Genomic DNA, 21296 nt, shown 5'->3' with positions numbered 1-21296 from the left:
TTCACCAGACCCTGTCCGCTCTGACACCTGCTCTTGGATTTCCATCCTTCAGAGCTGAGAAAGTAAGGAGCTGAGGTTTGCATCACCCAGTCTGGTATTCTGGAATGGCAGCCTGAGGGCCTGAGGCAAGTCCGTTCACACTGTTGTGCCTCCATCACAACCAGTCGTCCCCGGAACTTTTCATCTCCCCCATCTGAAACTGCCTAGTAAACACTCACTCCCCCATCCCTCCCTCTGCCCCTTCTTCCTGTCTCTATGAATTTGACGACTCGAGGGACCTCACATAAGCAGAACCATACAATCTTTGTCCTCTGTGACTGGCTGATTTCACGTATCCTCGTGTTCTCTCGGTTCATCCATGTTGTAGCCTATGTCCAAATGATCTTTCTTCTTAAAACTGAATAACCTTCCACTGTTTGTAGAGACTACATTTTGTTTATCCGGTCATCAGACGATGACACTTGGGTTGCTTACACATTTTGGCTGTTGGGAATGATGCTGCTGTAAACACGGGTATACAAACAGTTCTTCCAGACCCTGCCTTCAGTTCTTTCGGGCAGATATCTGGAAGTGGAATTGCTGGATCATATGGTAATTTTATTTTTAAGATTTTCGACGAACTGTCATAGCACAGTGGCTGCGCCATTTTGCATTCCCACCCACGGTGTGTGAGTGTTGCAATGTCCCCACATCCTCACTGATACTTGCTATTTTCTGTTTCGTTTGTTTGGTTAGTTGGTTAGTTTTTTGGGTCTTTTTTGGTAATAGCGATCCTAATGGGTATGAAGTGATATCTCACTGTAGTTTCGATTTACATTTCTCTGATGATGAGTGATGTTGAGAACTTTTTCATGGGTTTACTGTTCATTTGTGTATTTTCTTTTTTTTTTTTTTAAATTTTATTTATTTGAGAAAGAGAGAGAGAGAATGAGCATGAGAAGGGGGAGCAGCAGACGGAGAGGGAGAAGCAGGCTCCTGCTGAGCAGGGAGCCCGATGCGAGGCTCCATCCCAGGACCCTGGGATCGTGGCTTGAGCCGAAGGCAGATGCTTAACCAACTGAGCTACCCAGGTACCCCTATTTGTGTATTTTCTTTGGAGAAATGTCTACTCAAATTTCTTGCCCGTTTTAAAATTGGATTTTGTTGTTGAGTGGTATCTATAGCCGATTTAATATATATATATATTTAGAGAGTGAGCAGGGGCAGAAGCAGAGGGACAAGGAGAGAGAGAATCCCAAGCAGACTTCCCACTGAGCATGGAGCCCGATATTGGGCTCGATCTCCTGACCTCAAGATCATGACCTGAGCCAAAATCAAGAGTGGGACACTCAACCAACTGAGCCACCCAGGTGCCCCAAGTTGTATCTATTGGTGATTTTGATGGAGGGTAAAGTGAGAGACCATTGGCGAGCAAATGAGCCCTTTGTAGGGCATCCAGGGCCCTCTGTAGTGGGGCCTGCCCTGCCTTCCATCTCATTTCCTGCTGTTCCCAGCAAGAATGCTTTGCTCTAGCTGGGCATTTCCATCTTCTGGCCTTCATTTATACCATTCCAAAAACGTGGACCTCTGCAGCAAGCAAACTTTTTCTTATCTGCATAAGAACCACCCTCTTCCATCTCCTACTGAGATAGTTCTTGTAGGACTGTGGGTCACAGGATCCCTCCCCCTCCTGGCTGCATCAGTGGTACATGACCCAGGCTCGCCTGATCCTAGTGCTTCCAACATCTTGGCTTAAGGGGGCTGGCCCAAGGGCTGGACATTCAATCCAAGCCAGTCAGGTTTCTATGTGGCTTGTAGGGAGTGTTTTTTTCTGCTTGGCTTGCCAAGCCAGGATGATATAAGCCTGGGCCCTTTGTGGCTTCTCTGCAGGAATAAAAAAAAGGTCAAATCACAATGTAAGATGAGTCAAGACAGGAAAGCAAAAGAGAATGTGAGTAAGAGAGAGAATGATATTGTCCGAGTCCCTGGATCCAGCCATACCTGAAACTACCATTCCTTTGATTTTTCAAGTCCATAAGCCAATAGATTCCCTTTTTGCCTAAGCTGGTCTGAATGCAATTTCTGTCACTGGCAACAAAAAGTTCTGATGAATGCAGAACCCCCCACCCCAGTTCTTCCATCTGTTCCACAATGTGGCCACCCACCCATGTCCCCACCCAGCTTAGATCCGTGCTGTTCTCTTTTATGTCTGGGTGAGGGGCTGCTCCCTCTAGGGATCTCCAGCAGTCAAGGGGTAAGGAGATGGCTTTGTAGGTGTTCCGATTTTCAACTCTGCCTGCCCTGTCCCTTAGAGATCTTCTGTATTATATACTTGCTGCCTGTGCCTTGTGTAATAGGGTGAGTCTTTACGAGAAAAACGATCCTTGTGGTGGCTGGTGTGAACTTGGAAGGGAGACATCTAGCATCCCACATTCCCCACCCACACCTTGGGGCAGCCTTGGGCAGAGGTCCAGCCCCAGCCAAGGAACGTGTCCTCTGCAGGGACTTACGGAGGGAGGGTGTGAAAAGGTGAGTAACTGTGGAAAACATGAGCTGGTGTCTCCCTGTTGTGGGTTTCGTGTGTGGCTTTTTCTTTTCGCAGCTGTGCTCTCCCTAGAGGGTTTCCCACCCCCAGCCCAGGAAGGGGAAGCCACCCCCGGGTGTCAGAAAGGGCTGGGTTGCTCCCATGGGGAACCACTGGTCTTTATGTTTCAGTCCCTTGGAACAGGATGGAGGGTGGTGCCTTGAGGTTTTGGGGAATGTCCTGGCCACCCTGAGAGAGGGGAAGGAGATGGAGTCCTGTTTAGTGGTGAGTCCAGCACCCTGAACAAGCCACCCCCAGACAACATTTCCTCTGGGTGGTGGGGGTTCAGGGGGACCAAGTCCCCACACCTATGTAGTTTGGGGCTTGTACCATATGAACGAGTTCCGGTATGACTTTCTCAAAGACAATTTTTTTTTTTTTAAGTGTAAAACTTTTTATTTGAAAAACAAGGAAATGTCTCTTGCACCCAGGTATTACAGAGCAAGTTCTGAGGTGCTACATGTTAATATGCCAGGAGATCACGTGGTATCTTTCACTGCTGTTGCGACCACTTGCTATGTACTTGGGCCATTAATTTGGGGATGTTCCTGTCCCATCTCCCCAGTCGTGCTTTTCGAGTCCTGCTTCTGCTGCTCTGAATTGCCCACAGCATCGAGAGTCCAGCCTAGGAGATGTGCTCACAAGGGTGAAATTAGCAATAATAGTAATAGCTAATAACATTTATGGTGGGCTTTGTGTGAGTCAGGGGCTAGTTTATTTTTTTAAAAAAGATTTTATTTATTTATTTGAGACAGAGAGAGCACGTGAGAGAGAGAGAGAGAGAGCACAAGCAAGGGGGAGGGGTAGAGGGAGAAGCAGATTCCCTGCTGAGCAGGGAGCCCGATGCGGGGCTTGATCCCAGGACCCTGAGCTGAAGGCAGACACTTAACTGACTGAGCCACCCAGGCGTCCCAGGGACTAGTTTAATAAACACTTTGCAAGTATTATTTCATCAATAGTGGATACTCAGAGGGATCCTGATTTTGTGATCTACGCAGATGTGCACAGGCTGTGACCGCTGCCCCCCCCCAACAATGAGCCAGGGCTCACCCTCCCCTCTGGAAAGCATGCTGAGCCACCGTGAGAGCCTGTGGGTTTATTCCCAATGTTGTTCATGCCAACTGCACGTGTTATAATAAGGAAACAATCTAATTAAATATGGTGCAAACTAAAGAGATATGAAGGTAATATAAGAATGGATTGTTGTTTTTATGATATGTAGGTTGAAACACTTGATAAAGGTGAGTCACCTTACGACAAATGCTCGTCCAATGAGATGTGGGCAAGACAGCTGTGAAAGATCAGGAAAACCCAGTCACAGGGCCCCTGCCCGCAAGTAGCTTGCTTCACGCCGGTTTGCAAGGTCTGGCTCCACTTTGGAGGAAACAAGTTGAAAATCATAGAAACATTATGGTTATGACTTACGCAAAAAGCAAACATGGAATTCTACCCAGTGGCTCGTTGTCAATTAGGACTTGAACCTATAGCAAATTGCAGTTACAAAGTATGTTTTCAGTTAGAAGCTTTAAATTGTAAAGAGTGGTTTTATGATTCCCCACTTTAACTTTTTAAATTAGCCCACGTACGGCGGGTTGGAAGGTTTGGCTACAGGTGTGTATGAGTGTGGAAGAAAGGTCACGTGTCCACCACCGTCTTTCTTAGGAAGATCCCTGAGACACTCCCTGGTTTGGTTCCTGTCCCCTTGTTGGAGCAGGGTCTTTCCTTCACCCCCAACTGCTCCAGGTATCCGGGACTGCTGGACAGCGGGTCACCTGCAGGCCCAGGTCACGGGAGAGTCCCTGTCCACCTCCACCCGTCCCTTTGATGACCCCAGCTGATCTTCACCTCTCCCTTCTCCCCAGTGTCCAGGAGATGACATCTCACCTGACCCTGCGAGCATGTCCCCAGATCTTTCTGTTTCTTGCTCTCACACCTCCTTTGAGACTTTGTCTTGAGTTGGGAGAGGGGAATGGCCCTCAGGACACCAGTAAGTGTCCGAAGGGAGAAAAGTCTGCAGAAAACACTCAGCGTTTGGATGAATGGATAAGCAAAATATGGTCTATTCATACAGTGGAATAGGATTCTGCCTTAAACAAGGAAGGGAATCCTGACACCTGCTACAGCATGGATGAACCTTGAGGACATGATGCTGAGTGAAAGAAGCCAGTCATGAAAGCACAAATTGTGCACAACCCCACTTAGATGAGGTCCCTGGAGTGAGCAAATTCAGAGTCAGAAAGTGGAGCGGTGGTTACCAGGCCTGCACTGTGGGGAGAAAGGAACAGGGAGGAGTGTCGAATGGTGCAGAGTCTCAGTTTGGGAAGATGACAAATGTTTTGGAGATGGACGGTGGTGATGGCTGCACAAGGATGTGAATGTATTAATTCCACTCAACTGCGCATCTACGAATGGTCAATTTTGTGTCGTGTATAGTTACACACACACACACACACACACACACACACACGAGCCAGGCCCTGGCCCTCAGTGCTTCACCTCAGCGAGAAACCTTGAGGTTGTTTCTGGTGGATGGGATTCTGGACATCTTCATGTTTTTCCTTAAGCCTTAATATATTTTCCCAATTCCCTGCAAAGAGCACTTCTTACTTTAATAATTGGAGGGGAGAGAGAAGGGCACTTCAGGCATCTAAAAGAAAATACGAAGGGAGGGAGCGGGGAGTTAGTTGTCTGGATCTCATCCTCCCCCTGCCCAGGGCCTGGGTCTTGTCCCGGTGGGCAAAGTCACAGTTGATGAGCCCCGAGGATGGACTAGAGTGTCAGGGGGCTTATCAGAAGACCGGGAAGGCCCACACTGCTCCTCCAGCCCCTGCCCCCAAGAGAGGTTGGCACGGCTTCCCACAGAGCCTGCTAGAGGTGCTTCCGGGAGATGGGGTCCCTTCATCCAGAAAGGATGGAGGGAACTGTTCTGGTGATGGGACAGTCCAGCTATCAGCCCTGACAATGGCCCTTGATTTAACAATTAGATAAAGAGATGCTACAAATTTTATTTTACTTTTAAAGATTTTATTTTACTTTTAAAGATTTTATTTAGTTATTTGAGAGAGAATGAGAGAATGTGAAAGCAAGGGGGAGGAGCAGGCTCCGCGCTGAGTGCAGAGCCCGATGCGGGGCTTGATCCCACAGCCCTGAGATCATGACCTGAGCCAAAATCAAGAGTCGGACGCCACTCAATAGACTGCGGCACCAGGTGCCCCAGATGCTACACATTTTAGAGCACTGATTCTGGTCCAGTCACAGAGGGGAGCTTTATATGCATTGCTTTTTAAAGATTTTATTTATTTATTTGAGAGAGAGCGCATGCACAAAAAGTGAGACCGCAAGTGGAGGGGGGAGGGGTAGAGGGAGAGGGAGAAGCAGGCTCCCCACTGAGCAGGGAGCCCGACACAACATGGGGTTTGATCCCAAGACCCTAGGATCATGACCTGAGCTGAAGGCAGACACTTAACCGACTGAGCCACCCAGGCGCCCATATATTGCATTATTTTAAAAATTCTTACAAGAATCCTGTGGTTAAGGATCTTTATTTTAAATAATTTTCCCTTTAAGATATATGCTACAGATAAAGAAGCAGGTGCAATATATTTGTACATTTATTTTGTTTTTTTCAAATAAGAAATTAATTACATTCATTAGGGTGGCCGCTAAAACACATACACCCCCGCATGCCTAGTGGCTAAAGCGCAAATACTCTGAGTTCTACTCACCAAAGCAGTCCGGGAGCAGCAGAGGCAGGGGGAGGAGAGTGGGTTGTCAGGGATCCAGGCTGTGGGGGGCTCTGCTATTTTTAGCTCAGGGTCTCTGAGGCTGCCCTTGGCATTGACACCCAGCTGGTTGGCAAGGAACTCACATGGCAGAGTTTTACAAGGCTGGGCCTAAGAGTCATAACAACTTCTCTTTCACTTTCTGGGCTAGAACTCATCTCATGGCCCAACCTGACTGCATGAGAGGCTGAGACATACAGTCCAGCCGTGTGCTCAGGACAAAGAAGAAACGGCTATGGATTTGGATTAGGGTGACCGATGGAATGTACTGTTCTAACTGGGACCTTACCACCAGGGAAAGGTGTCACCAAGGTTTGCCAGGACAAACTAGACTGGGCACGGAAGGTCGCTTGATTTTTGGGAGCAAGATCAGGCAAAGACAAGCCCACGAAAATATGCTTTCTTATTTTCCTTATTTTCTACAGAAAAGGGAAGGCATGGCTCACTGCCTTGTCTATGCTTTGGTTTCATTTCTCCTACTTTGCAATATATCCCGGAGATCTTTCATGCAGAGATCCCGTAGTTGCTTTCTAGCTTTGGCACAGTGACACATGGTGCCCCTTGATCTACTGAACCAGTCCCTATGGATGGACACGAGTTGTTTCAATCTTTGGCTATTACAAGCAATAGCGCAATGAGTCATGCCATGCAAACATCATTTTAGCGACATCTTAAATAGTCGTAAAATGAACACTGAGGTGGGTAGCACCCTCGTATATGTGCGTCTCAAATCAATGCATTGGATGGTTTTCTTTCATTTTGTGCTTTCTAGAAATAAGATCAGATTAAATATATTCTTTTTAAATTCTATGACTCTTTCCCCATTTCTGTCCAAAATGTTTTTGAGATTTAGCCATATAATGAATGTTGGGTGCCATTGAGTGAATGTGCCACATTTGAAAAATAATTTAGTCTACACTTGGGGGTGATTTGCATCGTTGCCAGTGTTCTGAGCTTTGGACTGCTTACACCATCATAGGGCGGGTATGTATCCCCTCACTGGATGCTTCCAGACTGTCCTCCAGAACCATTGTGCTGAACTGTACTCCGATTTAACAGATTCCCATCACTCTACATTCTTATCTTGGTTTTCTTTTCCATTTGAGGTTAAACAATGTTTCCTTTCTTCGTGATTTGAGTTCCTGCATTTGCAAATGCCTCTTTGTGGCTTTTGCTCATTTTGCCATTGGACTCATGTCTTTTCCATGTTGGATTGAAGGCGTTCTTTCTAAACTTTGCATACCAACTCCCTGTTGGTTAGAATTGCTGTGAATCCTGTCAGTTTGTGACTTGTGTTTACCCTCTTCATGATGTCTTTTGATAACGGACGTCCTATTGCAGTGTGGTCAAATAAATCTTTCCCTTAAGATTGGTGCTTTTTTGTTTCCTGCTTGAGAAAGCTTCCAAGGCTGAAGTCTCAATCCTCACATTACATGGGCACAGACAGTGGTTCAGATGTTTGGGTAATGTGTTGTGGGCCAAGAACTGGTGCCCAGGTTCCGACCTAGTCTGTTCCTCCTGAGGCATTGCCAGCTCAAGCCTGGCCACCCAAGGCCAGAGTGAGCCTGGGAGGTGTTTGCCCCTTCCCGAACTTGCCAGGGACATGTTGGGCTCCCATGCTGCTTGCTCTGCTGATCACCCCAGGTGGGGGCTCCTCATCTTCACACACCATCATCAGCTTCTCCTTTGGGCTTAGAATTTGATTTTTCTGTCTAACAGGCTTTCCCATAGTGGGACTGGCCTGTATTCCTTGGGATACAATCCAGGATCCATGTATGTGACTGCTACATGTTGCCTTCCAGGGGGTGGTCTCTCTGGGGCTGGAGTCTCTGAAACTATGGATTTATTGGGGCAAATGTGATTTAGCGTGGTTCTGGCTTTGAGGACAAGAGCAGTGGTGATGATGATGCTATTGTTGTTTGGATTGTACGTGGGCTGAGAGGTAGAGCAAGGATTTCCCCCTCTCTTTACCGGCTAGGAGGAACCCAGGCTGCGGGCTCTGGTCTCTGCCTCTTGAGGGCAGGCAGAAAACCCAATGGCCTCCTTTAAAGGCAGGAAGAGGAAGTGGAAGAAAAAAAGGAAGGAAGGAAGGAGGGAGGCAGGGTCCCCTGCAATCCCAACATCCCAACACACAAACTCCTTCCAGGTCATGGGTGGCGGGCACATTTCATGTCAGTTACTCCACGTGCCATTTCCTGTTCCTCGTTTGTCCTTGTGAAACAGGCGCCATTTTTAACAGTCGCACGGGACGCCATGGAGTTGACAGCCATGCACGATCACAGCCATCCTTCTGGTGTTGGACAGACGCGAGGCCATTTCCAGAGTCGCCTTAGATGTTTTAGTCAAACCCTGCCGTGGATAGCTTTAACTATGACTTTTTTTTTTTCCTTCCTTCCTTTTAATTATTCCCTTGAGCTACATTCTCAGAAAATGAGATTTCTGGGTTAAAGGGGATGGACTTTTTATGGCCTTTTAAAGATCGTGGCAAATTTCTTTTCTAAGATGCTGTGCTAAAATAAGTTTCTTCTGATTTCTGTAAAGATAGAGCGAGCATGTCCCTCGGGCACCCCGGACGGCGCTACCCGTAGCGCTTTGGAAAGGTCCTAATCAGTGGCGCTATTTTTGTGTTGGCCAGGCTGTAGCAGACAGGAAGGCTCTGTGGCGCTCTGGACTGATAAAATTCTTTGAGGACTGTTCCTGGCCAGGGTAAATGCCTGCTGTGCGGGGCTCCGGTCGGGGGACCTCGTAGGGGGTGACAGGGCCCTGTCTTCCCAGAGCTTGCATTTTTAGGTGAGAGGTGATGCAACCAAGAGCACTGCCACCCCAGAGGGAGACCAAAGCCCCAGCAGGGACCACAGTTCACTTCCCCTCAGGGAGCAGGGTGGGAGGCTCGGTGGGGACAGGAACCCGAGAGGTCTGCACACTCAGAACAAATGTCATACAAAACCAAACCGCTTCCTGGGTGGGCGGGGAGGGTGTGCAGTGCCTGGGGTGTCGGGGCCTGGCCCCTGCACAGTGGGCTTCTGGGGCTTCTAGGGTCGGCCGAGTCCGGGACGCCTTCCCCTGTTACTGTCCCAGCCCCACAGTTTCCCAGGCCCCTCCACCCCCTCTGGCATTCTCTGCAACAATAAAAATCAGAAAATAGCAAAAGCAGATACTCAAGGCCACCCGCCAGCCACAGCTCTGAGCACCTTACAGGGTTCTAGCTGTGTGCTAGATGCTACTCTCGTGACCCCATCCTCCAGATCGGGGAACTGAAGCACAGAGAGGTTAAGAAACTTGCCCCGGGCAAGACTCCACTGCACCAGGCTGGTGCCTTCTGGAATCCTCTAAGGAGCTGGGGGAAGGATAATGTTTTCCCACTTCCTTGCCCACCAGAGGACCTGTGCTTAGCTGCCTGATGTCCTGCTCTCAGTGTCATCATTTCATCAGATGGTCGCTGGGGACTAGCCAGCCTGCAAGCCCAGGGTGCATGCCCCCACGCGGTAATCAGTTTCTCCTTCCAGATTCACCTCTGAATTCCAAAAAGGGCCGTTGGGGAATTTACACGTCTTGTTGACCTCCCTATTCTACAGGAAAAGTCAGCCTGCCTGGCCATAAATACATTTATGAGTGCCATAAAAATTTAATGCTGATTTAGATTGTGGTTTGACTTTTCGATTCCACTTAAATAGATTGGGAGAATTGCAAGTGTGTAGCTCACTGCACCGTGAATATCACCGATGGCATTGTTCCTGTTTCAGATAATGGATGGTATTAGAAAATGTTTGGCAGGGTCGCTTACTCCCCTGGGCTGCACTCTGCCTTCCCCTCCTTGTCCTTCTCCCTTCTATGTTCCCAGAGCACTGCTTGCTCCCCTCCTAGCACCTCCTGTCTTGGTTCCTTGAGAGTGAGGTAGTATCTGACGTTCTTGGCAAGCTTGCTCTCCCACCCACCACCATTTCATGTCTCTCCTCTCTCTCCTAACCTCCCACATCTCTCTGGCTCCCTCACACTGCTTGATGACCTCCCTTCACACCGCATCGTCACAACATGGCTGCTGCCTTGCCTGCATCACCTCTCCTTCCTATGCACGAAGAGGAGGAAGGAGGGAGAGGCAAAGGAACGAAGGTAGTCTTTCTTCCAGCAAAGCTTTGACTTTTTATCTAAAAGGGGTTCTTCTCCCTCAGAAGCCTACATTTCAATGGCCAGACCTGCATCCATGGCCACCTCTAACTGAGAAAACGAGTATTTTACAAGGGCACGTTTATACTTCCTTCCAAACCAGGACTCTGTTAGCAGGAAAGAAAGGGGGGATGGACACTGGGCAGGCAGCTAGCAGGAACCACCACACAGCCTGCCCCTTTACTAGCCAACACCTGTCATACCCTTCCACCCACACAGAAAACATGCCTGTGTCCGGGGCACACAGCCAAGCTGTCATCCCGCTCCATCTGGTCAGGCTTCTCCATAAGGCTGCCCGTGGTCCTGCGACCTTTAACTACAAGACAACTTATCTGTTCCAACGTTCTCAGTACCAGTGATGGGTTAGACACGGGAAGACTGCAGAAACAGCGTCCATTCAGAAAAAGGGAGAGTGGGGAGCACGCGATGTCCTGCTCTGAGCAGCCACCCTGCTCCTTGCGTGGCCACGTGGCACCCTGCTCTGCTCCTGGGAGGCTCTGCCATAGCCATGGCCCCCTGTGGACTCGGTTCTGCCGCCCCAGAGGGGTCCTCCTTGTCCATTATCCTCCATGGCCACCTGAGAGGCAGGTCTTAGGGGGTATGCCATCTCGGGGGGCCACACAGCTTCCTGTTGGTGTGAGGTTGGGGTCCTGGGGGGTTGCCTCAGGGATTGGCTGTTACCACCAGCCTTGGGTTGATTATTTTGGGTAATACATTTCACTCAAAAACTTGGTTGGCTTCTGGTCTTTAGGGAGGGGTCAGTTCCATTGACCACAGCCGAAGAGCTGCTCTAGCCGAAGCCTTACACATGACCACTCCAATTATTGACCCCCTGGCCTCTGCTGTGTCCTCACCGTAACGGAAGGGTCACTGTATTGAGGTGATTAAAACAGTGACCTCAGCGGGAGACATCCCCTTCCTATGCTCTTTTCCAGGGGTCCCTCTCTTAGATGGAATTCTTAAGAGAAGGTTCTGGAAAAAGACCTCTTGTCTCAATTTTATCTCCTGCTACAGCTGTCATTTGCAGGCAAGAACTTGCTTTAGTCTGGGGTAAAGAAACTGTGTGTGTGTGTGTGTGTGTGTGTGTGTGTAAAATCCTGCAAGACTCTAAACTCTGGGACTTTCCATCCATTCTGCTGGCAGGCCACTGGGAGTGGGTCCCTCTCTCAGTGCTGTCACTTTCCCTTCTGTCACTGCTACTTATCCCCATCTGTCACTGGTCTCAATCCTTCCTTTCTTGTAGAACGTTGCCCAAAGTAGCCAATAATGCCCCCATTCTGGATTTTTCCTCACATTTTCCCAATTCTATAGCCTCAGTTGGCATATGGTTTGTGTCCCACCTTGTAGCAGGTGACAGTTGGCCAAATGTCTTGCCACTGCACAACTCCATGGAGCACGAGATGCGACAGTGGGTCCACTGCCTGGAGCTTTACCTTACTGCAATGGCCCTGCTGCCACCACCAGCGTCCCTTTGGTGCTTGGAGCTCAACCGCTACTATCCTCTGGAGCTTCCCTCTGCACTGATGCCATATGTGCTTGAATCTGATTGGTGGAGCTCAGGTCACATGCCCGTGTCCTGGCTGCAGAGGAGGCTGGGAAGGGATTTTCATGTCTCACAAGGTTGAATCTGATTGGTGGAGCTCAGGTCACATGCCCGTGCCCTGGCTGCTGAGGAGGCTGGGAAGGGATTTTCATGTCTCACAAGGTTGAATCTGATTGGTGGAGCTCAGGTCACATGCTCGTGCCCTGGCTGCAGAGGAGGCTGGGAAGGGATTTTCATGTCTCACGAGGTTGAATCTGATTGGTGGAGGCAGGTCCTGTAATTGAGGCCTGCGTGCAAAGGAGCCCAGGAAGAGGATTTTCTCCACTCTACTGCAGGGACGCAAGACTTAAGGTGGGCAAGTCTCCCAAACAGAGCCTGAGTGTTCTCAAGGTATGGGGCAGCCAGAAAATGTGACAGGTGTCACCCCATGGGCCATGTCCACTTCCTCACCTCCTCCTCGCTTCTATATCTGAAGGGTCCTGTTTCAACTGTGAGTGGATGGTGCTGCATTTCTATCTCTAGGCCAGACTCCTCCCCTGAGTTCCTAACACCCCTAGATCCCTTGTGTTTGCTTGTTCCACAGGTCTCTCTAAACTTTCTGTATCCACCGGAGAGCTCCCAGTTTCCCTTTATAATCTATCTATCCACTCTCAGTCGGTGTGCCCCATCTCAGCCACTGGAACCACCGTGTTAAAGCCTGCAGTGTATGAGATATCCTTGATTCTCCTTCTTTCCTTCCAACCTCAGATCTACCCCAGCAGCAAGTTGCCTTGGGCTCTGTATTCAAAAATATCCCAATTCTCTCCACTTCCCTCTGTCCTGCTACCATCACTGTCAACCAGGTAGGCCTCAGTTTTCAACTGGAGGGCTCCAAAGGCTTCTTAATAGGTCTCTCGTCTCCACTTGTGTTTCGTCCAGTCCGTTCTCCGCACAACAACAGAAGAGTGGCATTCCTTAAGCCTACATGGGAGCGCGTGACTCCTCTGTCTCAAGCCTTCCAACAGCTTCCTATGTATCTAAGAATAAAATCTACACTCCTTATGGCTTATGTGGCCTCAGCTATCTGTTCCTGCTTCTCTTTTCCTGCTCCAGCTGCCTGAGTCTTTCAGGGGGTTGAGCATGGCAACTTCTTTCCTGCCTCAGGGCATTTGCACATGCTAGTCACTGTCTGTCATGTTTTCCCTTGCATTCTTCCCACGACTGGCTCACTCTCCATCCTTCCTATCTCAGTTGAAATGGCATGCTGTCAAAGAGGACTCTGATCACTTAGTGTTACCGTCATCTCAGTCTGTTTATTTTCTTTGCAATACTTGAACACTTACTGGTCTGTAATCGTCTTATTTATTTGACTGTCTCCTTATCTGCTCCTCAAATTGAATACCAGGCCCATGAGGGGGAGACCAACCTTGTCTTATTCACTGACTGGCAGAGTCCCTGGGAGAGTAGGCATGCCATAAATTCATATTGTTTGAATATTATCTGTCTGTCCCTCAAACATAGCCCAGCACCAGGTGCTCCAGAAATATTTCTCGACTCATCTGGCCTGAACTCTTGGGCAGATGTTGCCTGTAGGAGATGTTCCTGTGGGAGAGAAATGGTTTGGCCAACCCTGTGGCCCACTCGGCTCTCAAGGGGCATTCACAACAAATGGATCTGATCTTGAACCTTTTAAAAACCAGCAGTGAAATGCCACCAATCAGCTGGCCCTCAGGTGTGCACAGGCCCCGTTTCCCGCCCACGATGAATCGAGGCTCCGTGGCTATTCCCACACTTGTAAAAGGCGGCCTCCCTGGAGGCCTCAGACCTCCAGGTTGTTTGGCACATTGACACGAGTGATGAAAATTCTCCAAAGACTCAGGTGAAGTGTGTGGGGGAGCAGATCTCCCAGGCAGGTCAAAGGTGTTTTGATTCATGACGTGTTGCCCTTTTCCTGTTGAGTGCAGGCGGGAGAGTATGTACAGGATGGTTTAGTTCAGGCTTGTGAAGTAATCCTGTGGGCCTCAAATCTCTAGTTTATAGCATTAGAGTATGTGAGAGTGGAAAGGGAACGCTTTTCAAATGGTAACCGTGTGTATGCCAGTCACCAGATAGGCCTTTGCCCACACCGTGTGTAATCTTCACACAGTTCTGCAAGGCAAGTGGGTCTGCATTTTGTATTCGGAGCCTCTGAAGCTCTGAGCAGCCCCCCAGCTCAAGAGTGGGAGAGCTGGGACTGTAGCCAGGCCCACCTTTTCCAAACCCTTCCCTTCAGAGGCCGGAAGCCAAAAAGGCAGACTTGGCCAGGCTCCTCTGCAGGTGAGGTCACCCCTTGGGGGTTCCTGGGTTTGTTCCCCTTGTGGGGGTGGAGACTTGGCAGCCTGGGAGTGGGAGCCACAGGGCAGGCAGGTGGGGGGCTGGCCAGGGCTCCACCGTGGCCGAGTGGCCCCGTCCAGAACAGGTCCTGGGAGGTCACTCAGCCTCCCACAAGCTTCCTTTAGGGTGTTGGGGCCAGTCCCAGCATGTGGATCGGCAGCCTCGGCCCACCTTGGGGAGCACCTTCTCCTAGGGGAGGAGGGCCCTGGACGGACTCCTCAGTGCTCATCAGTTTTTACCATTTACTGTGTCTCCTCCATGTGGCATTCATTCCACATTTATCAGAGCACTTGTCCCATTACTGACAGCCGCCGTGCCATTGTTGTTATTATCTTGCTAGTTGTGTTCATACTGAGGTGGGAGTCTGGCTCATTTGTTTTTGTATCCACAATGCTTGGAAGCAGGAGTATGGAACAGATGGATAGATGGATACACGGATGGATGAATAGATGCGTGGATGGGTAGGTGGATGGATGGGTGAATGAGTGGGTGGATGGATGGGTGGGTGGATAGATGTATGGGTGGATGGGTGGAAGGGTAGATGGTTAAGTGGATAGGTGGGTGGATGAATGGATGGGTGGGTAAATAGGTTGGATGGGTGGGTGGATGGGTGGATGAGTGGATGGGCAGATGAGTGGGTGGGTGAATGAGTGGGTGGGTAGATGGGTTAGTAGATGGTTACATGGGTGGATGGAAGAGTGGATAGATGGAAGGGCGGATGGGTGGATGTTTCGGTGGATGGATGAGTGGGTGGGTAGATGAGGAAGTTGACAGCAGAGAGGGGATTTGCTTCCACTTGCCCAGTCAGCCATCACAGAGGCCAACAGCACCCCGATCCTCCTTGACCGTCCTCCTCCTGTCCCTGCTGGTCTCTCCTCCGTTTGGGCCCCTGCACCATCCCATTGGTCGGTGTGATGGGGCCAAGGTGTGGCTCTGGTCATCAGAAGCGGGGATTGTGGTGAGGGAAGAAGCAGGAGAGGTGAACGGGGCCCACTGCTATGGTTCCCCAAGTGGAAACTTGAAGACTCTGAACCCTCATCCCTCTGGGGTAGTGCTGCCAATAGAACTTTCTTCAGTGATGGATTGTTCTGTGTCTGTGCTGTCCAGTATGGTAACCACTAGCCCCATGTGGCTATTGGACACTTAAAATGTTGAAATATTAGTGTGATAGAGGAGCTGACTTTTTAAATTTATTTAATTTTCTTGTTTATTTTTTGCTGAGATATAATTACACATAACATTATATTAGTTTCAGGTGTACAACATAATGATTCGATATTTGCATATACGGAGAAATGATCACCACAGTGCATCTAATTAATATCCATCACCACACGTACTTACGAATACTGTTTGCTCATGATGAAAAGTTTTAAGATTGACTGTCACAACAACTTTCAAATATGCAATGTAGTATTAATTATAGCCACCATGCTGTGAATTACATCCCCAGGGCTTCTTTTATAACTGGAAGTTTGTCTCTTTTGACCACTTCTCCTATTTCACCCACCCCCATCCCCACCCTGGCAACCACCAATCTGTTCTCTGTATCTATGAGTTTGGTTTTTTTGTTTCTTTGGTTTTTGATTCCACACATAAGTGAGATCATACGGTATTTGTCTTTCTCTATCTGACTCCTTTCACTTAGCAGAATGCCCTCGAGGTCTATCCATGTTGTCAAAAATGGTAAGATTTCCTTCCTTTTTATGGCTGAGTGATACTCCAGTGTGTGTGTGTGTGTGTGTGTGTGCGTGCGTGCCCATGCGTTTGTCTGCCACATTTTCTGTATCCATTCATCTCTTGATGGACACTTAGGTTGCTTCCATGTGTTGGTTCTTGTAAATAATGCTGCAGTAAACATGGGGGTACAGTATCTTTTGGAGTTAATGTTTTCCCTGCCTTCAGGTAAATACCCAGAAGTGGGATCGCTGGATCATATGGTGATTCTATGTTTAATTGTTCAAGGAGCCTCCACACTGCTTTCCATGCCAATTTGCATTCCCACCAAGAGTGCACACAGATCTCTTTTTCTCCACCTCCCCGTCAACACTGGTCATCTCCTGTCATTTTGACGATAGCCATTCTCATATATGAGAGGTGACATCTCATTGTGGTTTGGGTTTGCATTTTCCTGAGGATTCGTGATGTTGAGCACCAAAATTTATTTGATTTTAATTAATGTAAATTTCTATGCCAATAGCCAAAGACGAGTAGTGGCTAACGATTTGAGGAAGCACAGCTCTGGTGGGCTGGGTCAGCTCTTATTGGTAAAATGGCCTCGTTGAAGGAAGAGTGCCAGGCCAGAGAGGCCCCTGCCTCCTAAGCCTGAGAACCCGGGACGGAGCAGGGGGAGAGATGTCACTAGGGCAGAGATGTCGGCAGGCACAGCCTTGGGGGCTCAGGGGCACCTCGCTGTGCGGCATAGGCTGGAGCCTTGCAGGCCGGGCTCAGAGCATCTCCTGATGGCTCGTGGCCTCCTGAAATAAGACCCCACGTGGGCTCAGCTTCCGTGACACTCAGGTGGGTGTCTTTGTTCTCGTGGAAAGGGTAAAAGCAGAAGTCCTGTCGGGCAGTGATTGCGGAATATCCTGAAGACATGTTTATGGGGTGGCCTTTTGCTCTCCTTCCCCTTTTCTCCATCTGCTGCTTGGAGCACCCCTCACACCCCACCACCAGAAATGATGGAGGAGAAAGCCAGAGGTGGCCTGGGCCCCATGTTTAAGCATGCTAGCTCACCTGCTATGGTGGGAAATCCTGGCGGGGCAAGGCTTACCAGGCCTGACTCTCTTCTGTCCTCTCCAGACTCCACAAAGCTCCAGCCATGCGTCTCCAACACGTGCACCATCTTGACCTGCACTGAGGGTCTCAGAGTGGCCGCCACTCCTGCTTCCCACCTCCCTGCTTCTGCCCTCCTGGACCAGCTTCTTCTAGGTGGCAGGACTGGCTTTGAATGCATTCTTTCCTTTTTATGGTCTAACCCTTGTCCTCTGGGCCTTTTTGGACCAAAACCAAAACAGAAAACCAAAACTTTCTCTCTCAAAAGAGCTGGGCTCTTCCAATATTAAGCTTTGGCTCCTGCTGTTCCTCTTCCTGAGTCTCAGCAGCCTGCGGTGGATGCCAAAACCTACCCACGCATGCTCTGTTCTCTGCTGTGTGGCCCCCACCCTGAGGACCCCCAGTCTAAAATAACCCCCTGTCTGAATGGGCTAAATGACGGAGTAGCATAATGTACAAAAAGCCCCCAAACAGAAAACAAAGCCCTTTGATTAATATGTCAAAGTAGTATCCTGTCACAAACAGAAATAGCTCTGTGTGAATTGAAAACAATTTTCCAATTTTCCTTTTCCTCATTCTGTTAATGAGAAAGAACCTTCTTGGCCTGAAATGTATTTGGATCCCACAGGGAACAGGTGGGAAGGGCAGAGTGGAGGGGTGGGGTGAGCCCATCTCAAAGGTTATAGACCCTTTGAGGTCTTTTGGGGCCTACTCCTCAAAGTAGATGCAGCTTGAATCAGGCCTCCTAACACACCCCCCTACACACACACACACACACACACACACACACACACACACACACACACTTGCACTCCGCCTACCACCACTCTTGGCTGGCTTGATGTTTTCACTCCCCGCCTCTCTACTCTGTCAAAGATTTACATTTCCTTTTTTTTTTTTTTTTGGTGCTTTGGTAGGCCCTGAAGACTAAGGGGTTACCAGGGAAAAGAAAACACATGGATTTTTTCATTGACCATCATGAGCTCAATGTATTAGAGCCATAAAGCTGGAGGTTCTGCATCTAGCCCCAGGAGCCCTGTGGGGATCTTGGAGGCTAGATGGGGGTGATGTACTTTTTTCCTAGAGCAGTGGGTGGGCAGAGGCCTGGGGCTGCCAGATTGTGACACATGTCTGAGAAGTGGGGCCCAGACCTAGACAGTCCCCAAAGTCTGTGTAAGTCCTCAGGCTCCTCCCCAATGCAGCGTGGCCCCTCTTCCCAACCTCAGGGCCCAGGCACCTCAGGGTTGTCTGTCCCATTGGTGATGTCAGGAACACCTGAACACTTAAAGTGAGCTCCTCAGGGAGGTTATACATAAACAGGGATCTACTCTACATTTAGGAATGAATGGTGGAATTTCAGGCATCAGCTAATGGGTGGGCAGCTCGATTTCAGTGTCTGGCATTTTCCAGTGCCCTTGAAATTACTCGTCACCTGGGTTTAAGGCCCTGACTGCAGGGCTGAGACCAAGTATATGAAGAGGACCCTCACGAGGCCTCCCTGGGGAGGACCATGAGCTCCAGGTTGTATGCTTGGAACTCACCAACCTAGCAACCTCTCCCCACCCCAGAGAGTCTGTGGAGAGTTGGGAGGCTGGAAGCTTAGTCCCCGCTCTGCCCTAGCTGTCTGTGGGAAGTGGCAGGCCCCAGCCCCTCTCTGCTGTCCGATCTTTCTTCTGTAAATGGAAGTGGGTCACCTTCGAAGCAGTGAGCACATGGAGGGAAGGATCCTGGGTTCTAAATCCCGCTCCCATGCTGGGGACCTGAGGCTCTTTGGGAGACCAGCTGATTCTAGGTCTGGGGCAGGAGCAGCATGAAGCAGGCCTGGGACATCTTGTGCCAGAAAGCAAGCAAGTGCTCAAGGATTTCTGGGATAATTGGGACATTGAAAAGCACAGTGACTGTAATTGAGCACAAAAAACAATACATACAAATCATAGGCCCATTGTGATCACCAAAAAAAAAAAAAAAAAGAAAGAAAAAAGAAAAAGACAAGGAAAGAAAGAAGGGGGGAGGGAAGGAAGGAAGGAAGGAAGGAAGGAAGGAAGGCCCATTTCCCACCATGAGAGGAGGGCATGGCACTTTGTTTGGAGAAACACTTGTCCATCCCAGGGAGTATGGGAAGTTCTTCTTTACGGGAGAATGTCAGATAATGTAGAAAGAGGGAGAGAATCAGAAAGTCACTGACCTGCAACCCTCAGTGTGTAATTGATTCAGGCCAGGACCATCGGTGGAAGCTGAAACCATTTAGTGAGAGGTTACTGGGGACTGGGGTATTCACAGGGCACCAAAGTATCCCACTACCGTTATTTTGGCAATCACAAAAGCACACCAGCCCTTTGGGAAAGAGATCAAGCCCTCTTTGAGCTGATGAAGAGCTGCCCTGGTTGAGGGTCCCTGCCCCAGCTTCCCAGACCCCTCTGTGGGCCTTTGGGAATGGAGGACAGTAAGTCTGGTTATGCATGTGGCTCAGGGGTCCAGGGGCAATCCACAGGGTCAGGGACTGGGTTCCTGAGAGATGCCTTCCTCCGAGCAGAGATGCTTCCTTTGATAGTGGCGGGCAGGACGCTGGAGGCTGACTCTACCCTCTGGCGGGTGGCCATGGTGTGGCCTCTGGACCTCTCAGTCTCCGAACCTGGAAAACATCCCTGCCACCTCTGGACAGTTTATGAAATAAAGATACTATAGAAATCTGTCATTATTGTTTCTCAATCTTTCTTTGTCTTGAGTGAGGTCTGAGATAACCCAAACACCACTCAGCGGTGGCGTGGCTCTGTGAAGTTTGGCACCTGCCTACAGAGGATGTTCTGATGTCTGGTTGGAACAAGGTCCTTCCTAAGTCCTGGTGTTAGGTGACAAAAGCAAGTTGGAGCAACACATATGCTGAGAACTGATCTCACGGGCACACGCGCACACATACACCCCCCCCCACTCTTCACTTGGGGTGCTGAGCATATGGGTACTAAGTGTAGAAGAACAGGACCCAGTGCACTCTGCTACTGATGGCGGGGAGGAAGCAAGGGTTTGGGGTGTGTGTGTGTGTGTGCGTGCATGCACGTGCCTGTGCACACATGTGCACGTGCGCATGCCTGGCTTGGTCTGTCCTCGTATGTTACCTGTGGAATCAGAAACATAAAACAGGAGGTCCGGCAATCTGGAATGTGTGTGGAGCAGGGAATCATATGAAGGAGGTGCTGCGTGTGCCAGGGTGTTAGATGTTTCTGTCCAGATGGGTCCCCATCACATCCCTGCACGTTCCCTTCCACCTTCACTGGCACAAATGGGGGGACTTTCTGCATTGCGTCCCCTCCTGGCTCACACAGCACGTCACAGCTGTGGGCTACTTGACTTCCAGCAGGCTGGCTTGTGAGTCCCACTTCACAGAGGAGAAAAGCCAGGCTCAGAGAGCCTGGGGACTTGTTCAAGGTCCCACAGCTGGGAGCGGCTTCTCCTGAACCCACGCATTCTTTCCATACCCCACCCCGGGCCCCATGCTGCCCTTCCACCCCGCCCCTGCACTGCTGCCCAGCTGCCTGCTCACGTCCTCTCCTGTTCTGGCCCAGAAGGAGACCCAAGTCCTCTGCTTAGTGGTTCGGCTCTGCCCTCTCTGTGTCCTCTCTCCCGAGTGCTATCCACCCTTCCTGGTGCCAGCTAAGACGGCTGCTCCCTACTCCTGAGTGCCCAGGCCTTGGTCTCTGCCCCACATTCACTGGCCACGGACACTACTCAGGAGATGCTTGACCTAGGAGTTCAGAGGAATGACAGTGACTTCTTCCTGGAAGATGCATCTGGTGCATCTGGGATGAGGTGGTCCTCCTTGAGGGACAGACACATGAGGCCCATCTGTGTGTGTGCAGGATGGAGGACTGCTTGAGGCTGCTAGAAGAGGGCAGGTGACACCAAGTGACACCAACAGAAACCCTCAGAGTCCTGCTGTGGGAGTGGGGAGCGTATCCTGTGGGCAGTGCGTGGGAGCTGAGCCCCACTCTGCAGAGATGGACAGGTCTGGGGGACTTGTGACACCTGAAAGACCTCCTCCCAGCCTTGGTCTCTAACTTGGGGGCCTGGACTTCAGGTTCAGTGAAATCCTGAATTAGTAGATTATAATAATGATAAACGT

General features: G+C 49.8%; 1 long non-coding RNA gene across 1 annotated transcript in view; it reads left to right on the top strand.

Moving 5' to 3' along the window:
- Nucleotides 1–753: 753 nt before the first annotated feature.
- Nucleotides 754–21296, top strand: part of LOC118536173 (uncharacterized) — a 39967-nt gene continuing 19424 nt past the window's right edge. Inside the window, exon 1 of the long non-coding RNA XR_013450306.1 lies at nucleotides 754–1070. This is a non-coding gene — a long non-coding RNA (uncharacterized LOC118536173). The remainder of the gene's footprint in view (nucleotides 1071–21296) is intronic.

The sequence above is a fragment of the Halichoerus grypus genome, chromosome 8 (assembly GCF_964656455.1).
Source record: "Halichoerus grypus chromosome 8, mHalGry1.hap1.1, whole genome shotgun sequence".
NCBI lineage: Eukaryota > Metazoa > Chordata > Mammalia > Carnivora > Phocidae > Halichoerus > Halichoerus grypus.
The sequence above is the reverse complement of the archived record's forward strand: the minus strand, read 5'-3'. Positions and strand labels throughout refer to the sequence as shown.